The sequence below is a fragment of the Hypanus sabinus genome, chromosome 12 (assembly GCF_030144855.1).
Source record: "Hypanus sabinus isolate sHypSab1 chromosome 12, sHypSab1.hap1, whole genome shotgun sequence".
Classification (NCBI taxonomy): Eukaryota; Metazoa; Chordata; class Chondrichthyes; order Myliobatiformes; family Dasyatidae; genus Hypanus; species Hypanus sabinus.
The window spans coordinates 72,277,722-72,293,721 of NC_082717.1; the positions used below are offsets into that span (position 1 = coordinate 72,277,722).

The 16,000-nt window shown below is 40.0% G+C and overlaps 1 long non-coding RNA gene across 3 annotated transcripts in view; it reads left to right on the forward strand.

Annotated features, from left to right (window-relative positions):
* The window catches only part of LOC132403007 (uncharacterized), a 52,065-nt gene that overhangs the window by 10,840 nt on the left and 25,225 nt on the right, over nt 1-16,000 (forward strand). For 2 of the 3 annotated variants that reach the window (XR_009515152.1, XR_009515151.1), the window contains exons 3-4: nt 2,374-2,473; nt 8,448-8,585. This is a non-coding gene — a long non-coding RNA (uncharacterized LOC132403007). Of the gene's footprint in view, nt 1-2,373; nt 2,474-8,447; nt 8,586-9,501; nt 9,689-16,000 lie in introns of those variants that run through there. The other variant, XR_009515153.1, reaches the window with a different exon arrangement.

A 16,000-nucleotide genomic window follows, 5' to 3' on the forward strand; every position in this document is an offset into this window, starting at 1 on the left:
TCCTGTCATCATTGGACATGATGGACGACCACTACACAAACACACCTTCCAAGAAGCATAGTTCAAGTGCACCAACAGACGAGAAGCTGGCTAAATAATTGCTAGGTTTGTAGCCTGTCTGCAACCAGGTTACAATGCCTTATTGACCAATTGATCATTCATTGAACATATTGGTAATAATCAATACTCTCCAAATTGGCTGCCAATATAACCGTAGGTTTAATGAGGCTGATATGAAAAATACATAAATCATCAAGTAACTAGCAGCAGTGAAGAGATGCACATGAATCACAAATCTGTGCAATAGTTTGTTGTCCCACCTCTAATCTTGCAAATGTTTTGAGTGCTGAATAGATTTATAATATCCAAATTAACTTGTTAAGTCAATTTAATGCTGGTGGTCAACAGCAAAAGGAGCTTCGTAGAGATGAAATATATGGTTCTAAAATGCTGGGCAAAGTCTCCAATGCAGAAGGGAACAACTGAAACAGTAGTGTTTTCTCACATGGTAAGTAGCTGGAATTCAATATTTTAGGTATTTTTCTTCTGTTATTTTTTCATTAGATACAATATTTATTTCCTCTTTTTCTTTCCTGGACCTGACTAAATCACTCTCAATCAGTTCTTTTTTTTTCAATTCTAGTACATTATTGGATAAGGTGATATACTTGATGTCCTGTTGCCTTCAGCTGACACTTCCAATGATGGACGTGGCAAAAACTTTCCAAGCTGCCGATTGTAGGAAAATGTCTAAGGAATAATAAGCACCTTCTTCTCAGAGAGTGGTAAATCTCTGAAACTCTCCAGCTCGGTGGATGCAAGATCATGGGGAGTGTTCATACGGGAAGGAACAAGATCTTCCAAAGATTGGGGAATTGAAGGCAATGTGTTACTGGCACAAAGAAGGAGGTGATGTCTGGGGCACATGATCACCTTGAATGGCACGACAGGCACAAGGGGCTGAGAGGCCTACTCACATTCCTATATTCATGCAACAATCCCCTTGAGCTACACTACGCAATTCATTAAGATCCTGGCTCATCTACTCTGCTCCATCTTCCTATCCAGTCCCCCTACTTTTCTTAGTATTCAAAAGTACACATTCCTCTGCTTAAGCATTGGTCAATTTCATCTCTTGTGGGCTTGGTCACTATTTTTGGATGGTAATGTGAGAGAACCTATGTGCATAAACACCACAAAATGGACCCTGTGTGCTTTGCAAATGGAGTAGATTCACATTTTGCAATATCAGCAAACCCAATACGTTTGCATCAAAAAGCCAACCATATTAGAATAATTATGCATGGAACTCCCTTGGAAGCATTTCTTACTTAAAACTGGATGATAATAATTAGAAACCAACATAGAGGGAAGTGACTATTAAAATGAGTTCCTCCTACCAGCTGTAAAAATAGTTGCCGTTGACACAGTTGCTATTTTCAGCATGTGTTCCTTTGTTATTAACGGATAGTTTCACTTTGTAATTTAGTTGTCACATTGGGATTGTTACGTTCCAACCTACTACCTATTAATTTCAGTATTGTAATTCAATCTTTTACATTGGAGTCTTTATTGCTATACATTTTATTGTAACAGCCCATCATTTAGCCCTGTTATCCAGAGCTCTGCAGTTATCGAACAATGAAGCACCTCTTGACAAGACACCTGAAGTTTATTTGCGCCTCAATTAACTCCATAAAAATCCCTGGTTTGTGAATAACCCCAAGGACTGAGCTATGGAATTGAACTCTGCTCTTGTTTTACATCTTTGATTTATTACTTCACAGTCCATTACTTCTTATTTTCTTTAAGTATATTTCTACTTGCCAGTCTGCACCAACTTCTCTGTATGAGATGACTCTTTGATGGGGTGCATTTCTGTAGATGGTCAAGGTTCATGTGGAACCTTCACCAAGTTAGCATTACAAGAACAAGCTTACATGTTTGTAGAATATTTCACATCTCTTTCATAATATCCCAAAGCAATTTCTAGTCTGTGAAATACATTTCAAGGCATTGTCACTGCTGCAAAATAAGAAGTATCACGATCAATTTGAGCATGGCATGCTCCCACAAACAGTAATGCATTAATGACCCGATCGTTTTTTTTTTGAAATTACGATGCAAGAACACCATTGTTCAATGTTGCCATCTAACAGAGATGAAATCTTCACAGCTGTCCATTGATGTGTTGTTTGAATGGGAGCCTTGCTACAGCCATTTCTACCTTGGTAATCAATGACAGATTTTATTCTGTGTGCTGGTGACAATGAGTGTAAGATTGATTGTCTTCTGAAAGCTTTAATACTCATTCTCTCTATCATGATCTTTGATTGGAATATTTATTATTTAGAGATACTGTACTCTTTCCAGCCCAGTGAGCCCTCACCATCCAACTGCACCCGTGTGACCAATTAATCTGCTAACCAGTGGGAGGAAACCTGAGCACCCGGAGGAAACCCAGGCAGTCATAGTGAGTATATATGAACTCTTTACAGACGGCAGAATTGAACCCAGGTTGCTGTAATGTCATTCTGCAAACTGTGACACTATGTGCAACCAAACATTTTGATTAGCAGGTGACCATTGTGCCATTCCAGTGTCTGGAAATGAGCATCTGCATCAATCAGAACTTTTGCCTTATCCCCTGACATTCTATGCTGTCACCATTAACTGTTCCTCCCAACAGGTTCAGCCTGGGAACTGCTGCTGAGCAGAGTGTTATCTGAAGCAGCTACTCAGTCGCACTGACAGCACCAGTAGGTTGGGGATTTATAAATGCCACAGTGAGGGAACTAATTCCTATGTGAAAATTTTCACAAGCTGAATTTGATCATCTCAGATGTTTAAGCTTGGCGTGCAGGAGAAGCTTTATTGATCTCCAAAGATGTTTAAAATAAAACACTCCATAACTGCTTCAGTAAATGCAACTCAAAAAATATGGAAGCCTCATGCTTGTATCATTAAATTGACACTCTCTCTTTAATGCTCATTCCATTTCCATCATCCTTAATCATAATTATTCTCAGTGTATGAAGGTTTTCTCTCATATTTCCTTTATACCTTGGTCCAAATTCTTAAATCTGCATTCTTTGGACCTTGAACCATCCTCTGATATCAATAGTTTTCCTCCAATTTTTACAACGAAATCAATCATGACCTTACAGCTTCAATCAAATTTTGGCAATCAAATTTGTAGCTCACTGAAAGTGGCCATGCAAGCAGCTAAGATGGTAAAGGAGTCATAAGACACGCTTGTCTTTATTGGTCTGAGCATTGAGAGTACGAGCAAGGAGGTAATGTTGCAGCTGTATTAAACTTTGGTTAGGCCACACTGGAGTATTATGCACAATTCTGGTTCCCCATTGGAGAAAGGATATGTGAAGAGTACATAACAGGTTCACCAGGATACACCCTGGATTAGATGGTAAGAGCTATAAGGAGAGGTTGTACAAACTTGGGTTGGTTTCTCCAGAGTGCCAGAGACTGAGGGAAGGTAGAAGTTCATAAGCTCATGAAAGGCATTGATAGAGTAGGAATTTGAAATCTTTTTTTTTCCCCTGAGGATGTGCATTTAAGGTGAGGGGGGAATGTTTAAAGGTGTTGTGCAGTGCAATTTTTTATTTATGTAGGAAGCAGCAGGTGCCTGGAATGGGCTATAAGAGGTAGTGATGGAAGTAGATACAAATAGTGGTGCTTAAGAGGATGTTAAATAGACACATGGATATGCAGAATGACGTGGACCTTTTGCAGGTAGAAGGGATCTGCATTGTGGGCTGAATGGCCTGTTTCCGTGGAACAATAGTTTATAAATTTCCTCTCAGACTTACAAATCTCCCAGCTATTCCAGTCTAACATTGTATGCAAAAGTTTACAACATTATCAAGCTGATGAACAGCTATAAAGGTTTTGGACTTTGCAGCCAGTTGGTTTCTTCATGCCACCTCAGCTTGTACCACCTGGCAATAATGAAAGCCAGAGCCATGATTTAGGTCTCCTGAGTTTATTTGAGCTGAAGTTGAATGGTGGTGAACTAATTATTCAAGTGCTCCAGTCGTTACATTGGTTGCTGGGACTTACACCAGCAAACTCAGCATGGATGGGTCCACAAGGGTTGCCGTGGAACTGAGTAACATTTCCATGCTGGAATATCTTGCCTTCAGGCTCTTTGCAAAGCCACGTGAGAATTGGATTTTTCCTCACATCATATGTAGTTTTTCACACAGTGTGGTGAATACTCCGAGCATCCCTGTTAGCATCAGCCTTCCTCTGTAGATTGACCTTTCATTCTCCTTAGTTAAGTTCTCCAAAGGACAACTAGTGTGTATACTCATCCCCTGTTTTGTTGTGTTATAGTCTGTTCATTTCCTTTAGCTAGGCTGTAGCCCACTTGGGTCCGATAACTTACCATGTATAGATCCGGCCTCTATGTCTTGCTCTGCAGCTTGTGAATACCAGGATTTTGAGTTGTACATTTCTCACTTCACATTTAACATAAAAACATAGGAAATACACCAAGAGTACAAAAGCTATTCATTATTCAATCAGGCCATGGATAATCCTTTAACTGACACACTTCCCTATTTGAACCTCATATTCTCCAAATGCCTTAATATCCAAAATGCCCACTGTGATCGCACTCCTGATTATACTCAAGGACAGAGCAATCTTCCACAGTGGAAAATTCCAGAGATTCATAATTCTCTAAGGAAAAAATTCTTTTCACTTCAATCCTAAATTGCTAGCCCCTTTTCTTAAAACAAAGATTAAGTTTTAGATTCTCAAGCCAAAGGAGATATCCTGTCAAGTTCTACTCTGTCAAAGCTCACTCAGAAATCGCTCATTGAGATCATCTCTGGATTGGCCAGTTTTACGAGGGGTGATTGATAAGTTTTTGGCCTAAGGTAGAAGGAATCAATTTTAGAGAACCGAGCACATTTATTTTTCAACATAGTCCCCTCCTACATTTACACATTTAGTCCAGCGGTCGTGGAGCATACGGATCTTGGACCTCCAGAAAGTGTCCACAGATGGGTGATTGATAAGTTCATGGCCTAAGGTACAAGGAGATGAGTTATACAGCTCTCGTTACATGCACATGCAGTTCAACTCTTTGAGTGATTATGCAGAAAGTTTGAAGTTAATAGCTCATCAGGGGTAATTAATAGGTTCATGGCCGAAGGTAGAGGGAGATGAGTTATTAACTTCAAACTTTCTGCATAATCACTCAAAGAGTTGACCTTCATGTGCATGTAAGGAGAGCTGTATAACTCATCTCCTTCTACCTTAGGCCATGAACTTATCAATCACCCCTTGTACTTATTTTCAACTCCTGGGCAGCTCCCTGATCATATAAGCCAATCTAGTAAACCTACATTGCACTAGTTTTAAGATAGGGATATCTTTCTTTCGGTGTGGGGAATAAAATCACACGGAAATGCTCCAGATGCTCTCATTGAGACCTATTACCTTCAAGACTTCTTTTCCCTTAGAATATAATCCCCATGTAGAAAAGGGCAACACATCATTTGTCTTCGTTTTAGTTGAATATTAACTTTCCGAATTTCATACATCACCATTTTCTTCTACACATCATTTTCTAGTTTCCTAACGATTAAAATATTTCACCGATCAAAATAGATAACCTTATATTTTGCAGCATTATGGTCTGTCTGTGAATTATTTATTACTGTTGCTCCCTTCCACATCCCAGTTAGAAGAGTGTGACCATTAATAAGAGAGCTTTTTGTGCTGGCAAATATTAATGACTGCTCTTTTGTTGTTTTGTTGCCAAAGTTCCCAGTGCCACGGTGGATGCATAATTAGACTCAGGAGATTAATTTAACACCAACAATCAGTTCTACTTTGTTGCCGCAGCAGTTATTCAGATATCACCTTTGCCTGGCCTGTCCCGGTTTATAGAAGCACTTTACTCCCTCTGGAATTGGTTCACAAATACAATGCTCAAAGTACACCATAGCTCAACAATAAATCCTTAATGCACAACAGAAAGTAACAACTTACAACAGAAAAGATGTGCCTTGTGGATTATAAACCAATAGAAGTCGTTCACCAATTCATACTATATGCTTCATAAAAACAACATCTGAACCTCGTTCTGATTATACTCTACCTGTTGCAATAGTAATTACTGATGAAATTTGTCACTGGAAAAGTAATCCATGTGACTAACAGCATTTTAATAACATGATAATTGTTAATGATTGTCAGTCAAGTGATCTTGGCCAAGAGAGTCAACAACTAAAGTTTTAAAATCTCATTCATTCAGGTTGTGAATTGTTTTAGAATTTGATTTTGTAAATAAACATCTCTCTCTCTCTCTCTCTCTCTCTCTATATATATATATATATATATATGTATATATATGTGTGTGTATGTATGTATATATACACACACACACACACACACACACACACACACACACACACACACACACACACACACACACACACACACACACACATACTCACGTATATATGTTTTTAATAATGAATTCACCCACTTACCCATTTTAACTCACCCCACCTTTTGGTCCTTGTTTATTTCTTAGTATTTATATCTTATTGGTGTGGGAACACATCAGATTGGTCCTTTTATTTCCAAGGCCATAGATGGTCCATTGTCCTCTACAATACAGACTCATTTTCCACAAATTTGTGACCATAAATAAATTAACACATTTTGAAACCCTTCTCTATCAAACTCATACCTCTATACTAAATCCATTTCTTGTACCTTCACACAACCACTTTCATTTCTAATGTTCCACTTAAGTTTTCCACTTCAATTGTGATTCATCCATTTCTTTCTTCCCATTACATTTGTACTCTCCTTGATCAATTCATCCAAAATATACTGGCGATCACAGTAGCTGCCTCTCCCACTGTCTGTTTTCTAGCACTTTACCAATTCTGCAGAAAGACATGCTGTTTCCCTCAAAGAACTATTCACAACACTAACTCACTTCCTTTTACTTACCAGCCGATTTCCTCCTTAGTTCCTTTGTGTTGCTATCTATTTCACCTTTGCTGCCTCTCACTGGATGTTCCATAGACGTGTAGCTGGAATTTATGAACACTACATTCATTTTTCTTCATATTAATGAATTCTATAAATCATCAGACAAATGCAATCTGACTTCTTATTCTCCTCAGGGACCTCTTGAATTTTATACTTCCCAGACCAGCTTTTGGAGAGTTATATATTTAAAACAAAAGGACCCTCATCTCTTTCCAATCTGGAATAAAATATAGGTTTGAATTCTGTCAAAAAATTCCTGAAGAATGGATATGAAAACTGCATTTTTCATATTGGAAGCAGCAAAATGTTCAAAGGTTTTCAAGTGTAGGACTGGTGTAAAAGGGGTGGTTGATGGTTGCCTTGAGTTCGATGGGCTGAAGAACCAATTTGACTTAATAACTCTATGCTTCTAAAAGTTGTCTGTCAAACAAACATGAACAACAGACAGCCTATAGACCTCTTACATCTGAATTGAATGGCATGAATTATTGATCTGAATTAAATATTTTAAATTGAAGTTCCAATTTAAGTATAATTGCCAAAAATAATTCCAAAATCCTTATCCTGAGGAATCCGTCTCAGTAAATCTGGTTGTGCCTGTTTTCCAGCTTACAAAAAGAGCTACCAGTAACCACTTTTAACCCCTTGTGCACTTTATCCAGCATGGTGCGATCTAATAAACAAAAATTATAATTGACTATATATTTTGGGGTAAAGGTTACTTTTTTAAAAAAATCAATGAATTTAATTTCATAGCATAGGGTTTAATATCCAAGTCAAAATCAAAGTAAAAGCTATTATCAAAGTTTGTCTGTATAACCATATACATTCATTTTCTTGCAGGCATTTACAGGAAATTAAAGAAGTACGATAGAATTTATGAAAAATATACATAAATAATGTACAAATAAAGACAAATTATATAATATGAAATAAATAATGCTGAGAACATGATTTGTAGAATCTTTGAAATTGAATGTAGGTTGTGGAATTACTGTAGTTCAGAGTTGTACTGAGTGAAGTTATCCTTGCCAGTTTGGGAACTTGATGATTGCAGGGTAATAACTGTAGGGTCCAGTTTTGCTTGTGTTGAGTACATGGCAAAATGAACATGTTTCAACTGTGCAAACGCGAGGAACTCTGCAGATGCTGGAAATTCAAACAACAACACACACAAAATGCTGGTGGAACACAGCAGGCCAGGCAGCATCTATAGGGAGAAGTGCTGTCAATGTTTCGGGCTGAGACCCTTTGTCAGGACTAACCAAAAGGAAAGATAGTAAGAGATTTTGATGTTTCAACTGTATTTCTTTGTGTACATTCTTGAATATTGAACTCACTTGGATAAATGGGTTAAATATTTACACAAGACATTCAAAGATCATATTTTGTGCTTACATTTGCAGTTATTTTAAACCTGCACTATGAAGGAATCAACAGTAAATCTAACAAAAAATGGCATGGTTGGTGATCCGAGGTATTGATTATCCTGAGATTCTTTTGACTTGGATGGAAATTGAGGTTGGAACTCAATCCTTTAGATGGTAAGTTGAACCGTGTTATCATTCTCTTTTCTCTGGAGGCACACGTGCTTTAATTATGACGCTGTTATAGGCAATAATAAACCAGATAAGAGATATTATACTGTTGACTTCATATGCATTTTAAACATGTTCACTTACAGCAGAGAAATGGTCAACAAAGCCATGAGTATTTAATCAGAGAGTCAAAATCACATAGATGGAATTCTGAAGTAAAAATTGAAAATGCTGAGACAGTCAGAAACCTTGGCCAGCACTGCAAAGGGAGAAATAGCATTAACGCCTCAGGTCAATGATCTCCTATTAGAACTGTGAAATAAACACAGACATTTCTGAAAACGGACAACAGGAGTGTTGGATGGGGCAGTTTGAGGCAGATGGTCACATGATCCTACCTCCAGAAATATCTTCAACCAGTGTTGGCAAGCATTCGAAGTTCAAAGTCCAAAGTAGTATTTACATTTCACCACATACAACCCTGAGATTTTTTTTCTGCGGCCACATTCAGCATATCTATCAAACAGTAACTGTAAGCAGGATCAATGGACAACAAACTGTGCAAATGCAAATATAAATAAATAGCAATAAATAACCAGCATGAAATAACAAGGTAAGAGCCCTTAAAGTGAGACCATCAGTTGTGGTTACACCAGAAGCAGAATGAGTGTAGTTATCCACTTTTTGTTCAAGACCCTGATGGTTGAGGGGTAGTAACTGTTCTTGAACCTGGTGGTGCAAGTCCTGAGGCACCTGTACCTTCTACCTGATGGCAGCAGCGAGAAAAGAGCATGGCCTGGGTGGTGACGATCTTTGACGATAGATGCTGATTTTCTATGGTAATGTTTTTATGGATGATAGATATGCTCAGTGGGGGGAGTTTTCCCATGATGTACTGGGCTGAATCCACTACCTTTTGTAGGATTTTCTGCTCAACGGCGCTGGTGTTTGCGTCCCAGGCCGTAATGCAGCCAGTCAGGACACTTTCCACCGCACCTCTACAGAAGTTTGCCAAGGATTTTGATGACATGCCGAACCTCTGCAGACTCCTGAAGAAGTAGAGATTCTGTTGTCCTTTCTTTGCAATACATTTATACGATGGGTCCAGGACAAGTCCTCTGAGATGGTGATACCCAGGAATTTAAAGTTGCTGACCCTCTCCACCTCTGATTACTGGTTCATGAACCTCTGGTTTCCCCCTCCTGAGCATGCACTTGTATCTTAAGAAACCCATACTGTGTTTAGGTGGGGCCATGGCTCGGAGTTAAAATAGTTTAGGATTCACATTTTTTAATCTTGGAGCCAAAGGCAGGTAATTCACAATGTGAAAATATTTTACTTTGTCAGATTTAAATTAGAGATACAGATTGATAGATTCAACATTGAAACATGTCCTTCAGCCCATTGATCATCGACTATCCCTTTAAACAAGTGCAGTATTAGCCCCATTTTTTTTTATTCCTACATTCCCCTCCTCTCCACCCCAGAGTCTTCCACACACCCACTTGCAATGGGGCAATTTACAGTGACCAATGAACCTACCAACCAGCATGCTCATGGTGTGCTGGAGGAAATCCACAGAGTCATCAAAGGTTGATCTGGCAAACCTTGAGCAGCCAGCACCCGAGGTCTGCGTCTCTGACATTGTGATGTCGTGGCTGTAATGGTGCAGGTTTTTGGAGTAATTGAATTAATTTGAAATGAATGATCTAATGTAATAAAATGATAAGGGCCACAATGCATTGTTGATTCCGTTCAGGAAGATTTTCACAGTTATTAAAAATAAGTCTTAAAGAAAACACATAAACTTTTGGTGGCTATGTTAAATTGCACTATATTTATAATGACAATAAATATGAATTCAAAACTGTCGAATGTAATCCAAGCTTACAGGCAGTCCCCGGGTTATGACTGGATTCCCTTCCTGAGAACTGGTTGTAACTTCAATTGTTCATGAGTCAGAATTGAACTGAAGCAGCTGTGATGGGACAGTAAGCAGGCGCATGAAGATTGGCCTCCTGGCAGCCTCACTGACGCAGACAGTGAGCGAGTGAGCCTGCTTAGCGATCCCAGTGCTGCTCAGATCGACCCAGACCCCAATTATCTGGGGCGGGCATGTGGAGGTAAGACGAGAAGGCATTTGGAAGTACCTCATTCCCACCTGGCAAAAGATTCCTGCAGACCCCAGCAGCCTGCAAGTCCATCCTGATGCTTGTGTGTAGGTATAGGGTGTCCGTAACCTGGCGAGGGTCTATATATTATTCTGGGCTTTCCTTTACCTGTCCGTCGCTGATTTGTCCAGTCACGTCACTGATCAGGGTACTCTTCTTCAGCCTCTGCAGAAGATCAACATTTTGAAGGGAGCATTCTTAAAACAAAATGAATGGTTGACAGTATAACATATATTGCAAACAACAACACACACAAAATGCTGGTGGAACACAACAGGCCAGGCAGCATCTATAGGGAGAAGCGCTGTCGACGTTTCGGGCCGAGACCCTTCGTCAGGACTAACCGAAAGGAAAGATAGTAAGAGATTTGAAAGAAATGGGGGGAGGGGGGGAAATGCGAAATGATAGGAGAAGACCGGAGGGGGTGGGATGAAGCTAAGAGCTGGAAAGGTGATTGGTGAAAGTGATACAGAGCTGGAGAAGGGAAAGGATCATGGGACAGGAGGCCTCAGGAGAAAGAAGTGGGGGGGAGAGCACCAGAGGGAGATGGAGAACAGGCAAACAACTAAATATGTCAGGGATGGGGTAAGAAGGGGAGGAGGGGCATTAACGGAAGTTAGAGAAGTCAATGTTCATGCCATCAGGTTGGAGGCTACTCAGCCGGTATATAAGGTATTGCTCCTCCAACCTGAGTTTGGATTCATTTTGGCAATAGAGGCGGCCATGGATAGACATATCAGAATATATTGCAAACAATGTGTTGGATCCATGTAAAATGAAAAGCATATATAAGCATATAAAGATATAAGCATGTTCTCAGGGTTTATTTTTCAACTACTTATTATTAATCAAAATTGAACAATTCAAGTTTTACCTGTGGTTTAGTGATCATCACAAACTTGACCACTAGAGCCCCCTGCTGGATATCTTATGAAGTGCTGAATACAAAAGTTTGAAACCAGAATAGACAAGAAAACCAAAGAAGAAGTGGTAAATAGTTTGTAAGGAAATAAGGAAATGTAGAAGCAGTTTTAAGGAAACTCTTGCCATTACTGCTGTCATCCTCACTTTCATCTCAGTAAGTAAAATCATGAGCTCTGTATGTGAATGCAACCTAGTAGAGGCCTGGACCACAAAAGGAACACGTATTTTGTTATGTTACATGCGGTAAAGTTGTAAAACATATTATAGTGAAGGATCTGCCACAGAGTAGGAACAGAATAACGAGGAAGAACTTTCCTTCCAGGACATCACAAAATACTTTACAGCCATTGACATAAAACCCAGGACCTCAATCCTATTTACGAGCCAATGCAGGCAAAATTCCAGACCCCAATGCATGAAGTTTGCCACGCAACCAATGAGCAATGACATTCCCCTTATCACAAATGAGTTTTCGAAATGATGAGCAATCAGTTGATTGCCAATTACAGAAAGGCCAAACATTTGGAGAACACACCACATTTGACAGCACACCGACGATGTCTCCTCGTATAGTGATAAAATGTTTGCAAGTAAATTGCCAAGGTCAGAGAACAACTCAGCCCAACCATCAACCACCCGAGCTGCACATTTGATGAATTATTTCCAATTGGAAGTACATCAACCAGTTTCTACAGAGAAGCTGGCATTGACCAGATAATCTGTTTTTTGTTTGATAAGCATTTTTATTGATTTATTCTCAGGATGTAGACATCACTGCCAAGACATACTTCCCTCCCTTGGGAGAACAGCTTGGTTTCTTATAGCATTTTAAGTTTCACAATTGCTAGAGTTTGAAATCTCGCTCTGCTTACGTCGAATTTGAACCCACGACCTCAAAAAATAGCTTAGGCCTCATTTAATTCCAGTAACTTAGCCATTATTGCACAGCACTCACAACACTATGTGCTTAAATAGCACTAATGATACCATAAAACTCCCCTGAGTCCTTCACAGGAATATTATCGGATTATGGAGATAGAAAATGTATTCCCCAATGACTGGTAGTTATAGGGGCAGTGCTTAAAGGAGGTTTAGTACAAATTTTGATGTGGGCAGATATGACATTGTGTAATACAACAGTTGCATGCTTTGGTTACCAATGTCTGGAGCCAGGCCAAGGTGAAAGGAGAACAGATGAAAGGGATGAAATCAGTGAGTTTGGGAAATGCCTCTGATTTTCTGTGATGGCAAATTCACGTAACTGTGAGTGGTGTAATTATTTCAATGTTGACTCTTTCTGTAGCTTCACCATTTGATTACATTTTCAATTGAATGGGATGGTGATAAAATTAAATATTGTGATAATCTGTAGCTTGTGAATAGTAGAAAGGCTGCAGGTATCAGCCATAACAGAGACTTGAACAAAATGAGCTAGGTCAACATGGTTTTTTGCATTGGTGGATGTCCTGAGGCACTATCCTAAGTGCTGACTTTTGGATATTAATTTTAGGTGTCACAAGCATTTTCAGGTTGAAATCAGATTCTTGTTTTCAAATAGATTTGAGCATAGTGGTGCGTTTGGAGATTATATGTCGCGTAATGTAAAAAATTTATCCCTCAATCATTATCACCAAAACCTCCCCCACAGATTGTCCTAAGCCTGGCTGCCAAAGGAGAAGGGTGGGCATTAGGCTAGGAAGCCACAGAAACCCTAACAGGAGCTCCAAAGACCTCATCCCTGGGAGAGGTAGGATCTTTGCCTAGAAGATGTATGAAGTTGTGTGGTGAAAGCTGCAAGACCGTGAAAGCAGCAAAGCCAATCAATCTTCTATCAGCCAGGACCACCACTGTTAGAGCATGAAATGTGAAGCCCATGTATGAAAGTTGAAAGGCAACACGAGTGGTGGTCGAAGTGAAAAATAACAATCTTAGCCTGTTCGGCATCAGTGAGACAAATAGGCTCAGTCTGGCCAGAGGTGGCTGGTGACAGAGAAACTGCTGCTTTGTTGAGGGCATGAGGAAGATGATGTCCCGCACACACGAGGAGTGGCATTCATGCCATCAAAAGTAGCACAGAAGCCATTGACAGGATGGGAAGCCCATGGTTCCTGCATCATCTCTGCACCCTTTAGAACAAAGAAGAAGATGAACATCATATAGCGTTATGCATCGACTAATGACAGTGATGAAGAAACCAAGGACAATTTCTACAACAGACTCCATAATATCCTAGAAGTGTACTCTGAGAGAGATATTAACATTCTCATGGGAGACTTCAATGCAAAGATACAATCGGATGACACTGGCTACAAAGCTGTAATGGGAACACATGGACTTGGTACAATGAGCGAGAGTGGAGAGTGCTTTCCTGACAAGTACACATTGAATAACATGGTCATCGGAGGCAGCATCTGCCCCCACAAAAAAAAATGACAAGAATACCTGGGTGTCTGCTGACCACATAAAAAAGAACGAAGTAGACCTCATTTGTATATTCAAGAAATTCTTATCACTTCAAGATGTCAAAGGAAAGGAACAGGAGTTCCTTCTGATCACCATCTCTTGGTTGCGATGCTGAAACTCAAAATGAAGAATTGGATGGAATGGGCATCAATGAGGCAAAGATACAACGTCAACCTTTTAAGACACATGCAGACCCAAGAAACATTCAAATTGGTCCCCAGCAACAATTTCCAAGTGCTACAAGAACTGCACGAGGAAGAGGAACTACACAATGGAAGGATAAGGAGATGCCAGTCTTGACGTTATGAGGTACTAGGTGCCAAAAAGAACCAGCTGAAAGAATGGGTCGCAGCTAAAATGTTACACAAGATTGAGGTGAAGCGGCAGAAGAAAGCAGTCATGAATAATAGCAGGACTAGAGTGGGAAAGGCAAAAGCACAGGAAGAGCGTGTTGAGGCTCACAGGATGGTTAGGAACATTACAGCAGACAAGCACAGTTACATAGATGGCCTGGCAGAAGAAGCAGAAGAAGCAGTGGTGTGTGGCAACATGACAGATGTGTACAACACCACCAAGAAACTGTCTGACAAGTACAGGAAACCTGAGAGGCCAGACAAGAACAAAGATGGAAAGGCCATAGTGGGAACAGAGAAGCAGCTGAACTGGTAGGTTGAACATCTGAAGATCTGATGAACAGCACCTATAAACCTTCCTGACATCCTTTTAGCTAATACTGGCATGACCATAAACAATGACAGGCCTACCTGAGAGGAGATGAGGAAAGGAATCAAGATGCTAAAGAATGGTAAAGTAGCTGGTCCGGATGACATTCATGAAGAAGTTCGAAAGGGAGACCTGGACACTACAGTAGAGATGCTATACCCTCTCCTTCAGAAGAAGAGTAAGTACCAACAGACTTGAAAGAGGCCTAAGAAGGGAGACTTTCGCAACTGCTCCAACTACAAAGATGTCACACTCTTGTCAGTCCCAGGAAAAGTATTCTACAGGATGATACGAGAGAGGATAAAAGATGCTGTAAATACTAAGCTAAAAACAGATCACGTACTGACCATATAGCCACACTACGCATCTTAGTCGAGTGGAATTCATCTCAGTACATCAACTTCGTTGATTTTGAAAAAGTTTTCAGCAGTGTAGACAGGGAGACCCTGTAGAGAATCCTGCAGCAATGTGGAGTTCCAAGCAAGATGGTCAGACAGATTAAGAATCATAGGAGGGAATGCCCTGCAGAATCAACCATGGTACACATCTCATCTCACTCTCCTGTTCCTGCTGGTCATAGAATGGATCATAAAGACAGCACAGAAAAGGAGGAGAATCCAGTGGACTCTTTGCAAACAGCTGGATAACCTGGAGTTTAATGTTCGAAGTAAATTCGTTATCAAAGTACAGGTAGGTTGCCATATACATAAAACCCTGACATTCACTTTCTTGTGGGCATTCACAGTAAATACAGGAAACACAATAGAATCAACGAAAGGCCACACCTAACAGGATGGATAAACAACCAATATACAAAAGACAAGAAACTGTGCAAATACAAAAAAAAACAACTACTGCTAACAATAAATAAATAAATTAGTAACAAATACCAAGAACATGAGATGAAGAGTCTTTGAAAGTGAGTCCATTGGTTGTTGGAACAGTTCAGTAATGGGGTGAGTGAAGTTATTCCCTCTGGTTCAAGAAACTGACGGCTGAGGGTAATAACTGTTCCTGAACCAGGCAGAGTGGGTCCTGAGGCCATGTGTGAGAACATGGCCTGGCTGGCAGAGGTTCTTGATGGCTGTAGCTTTCCTGTGACAGTCCTCTGTAGATGTGCTCAATGGTCAGAAGGGTTTT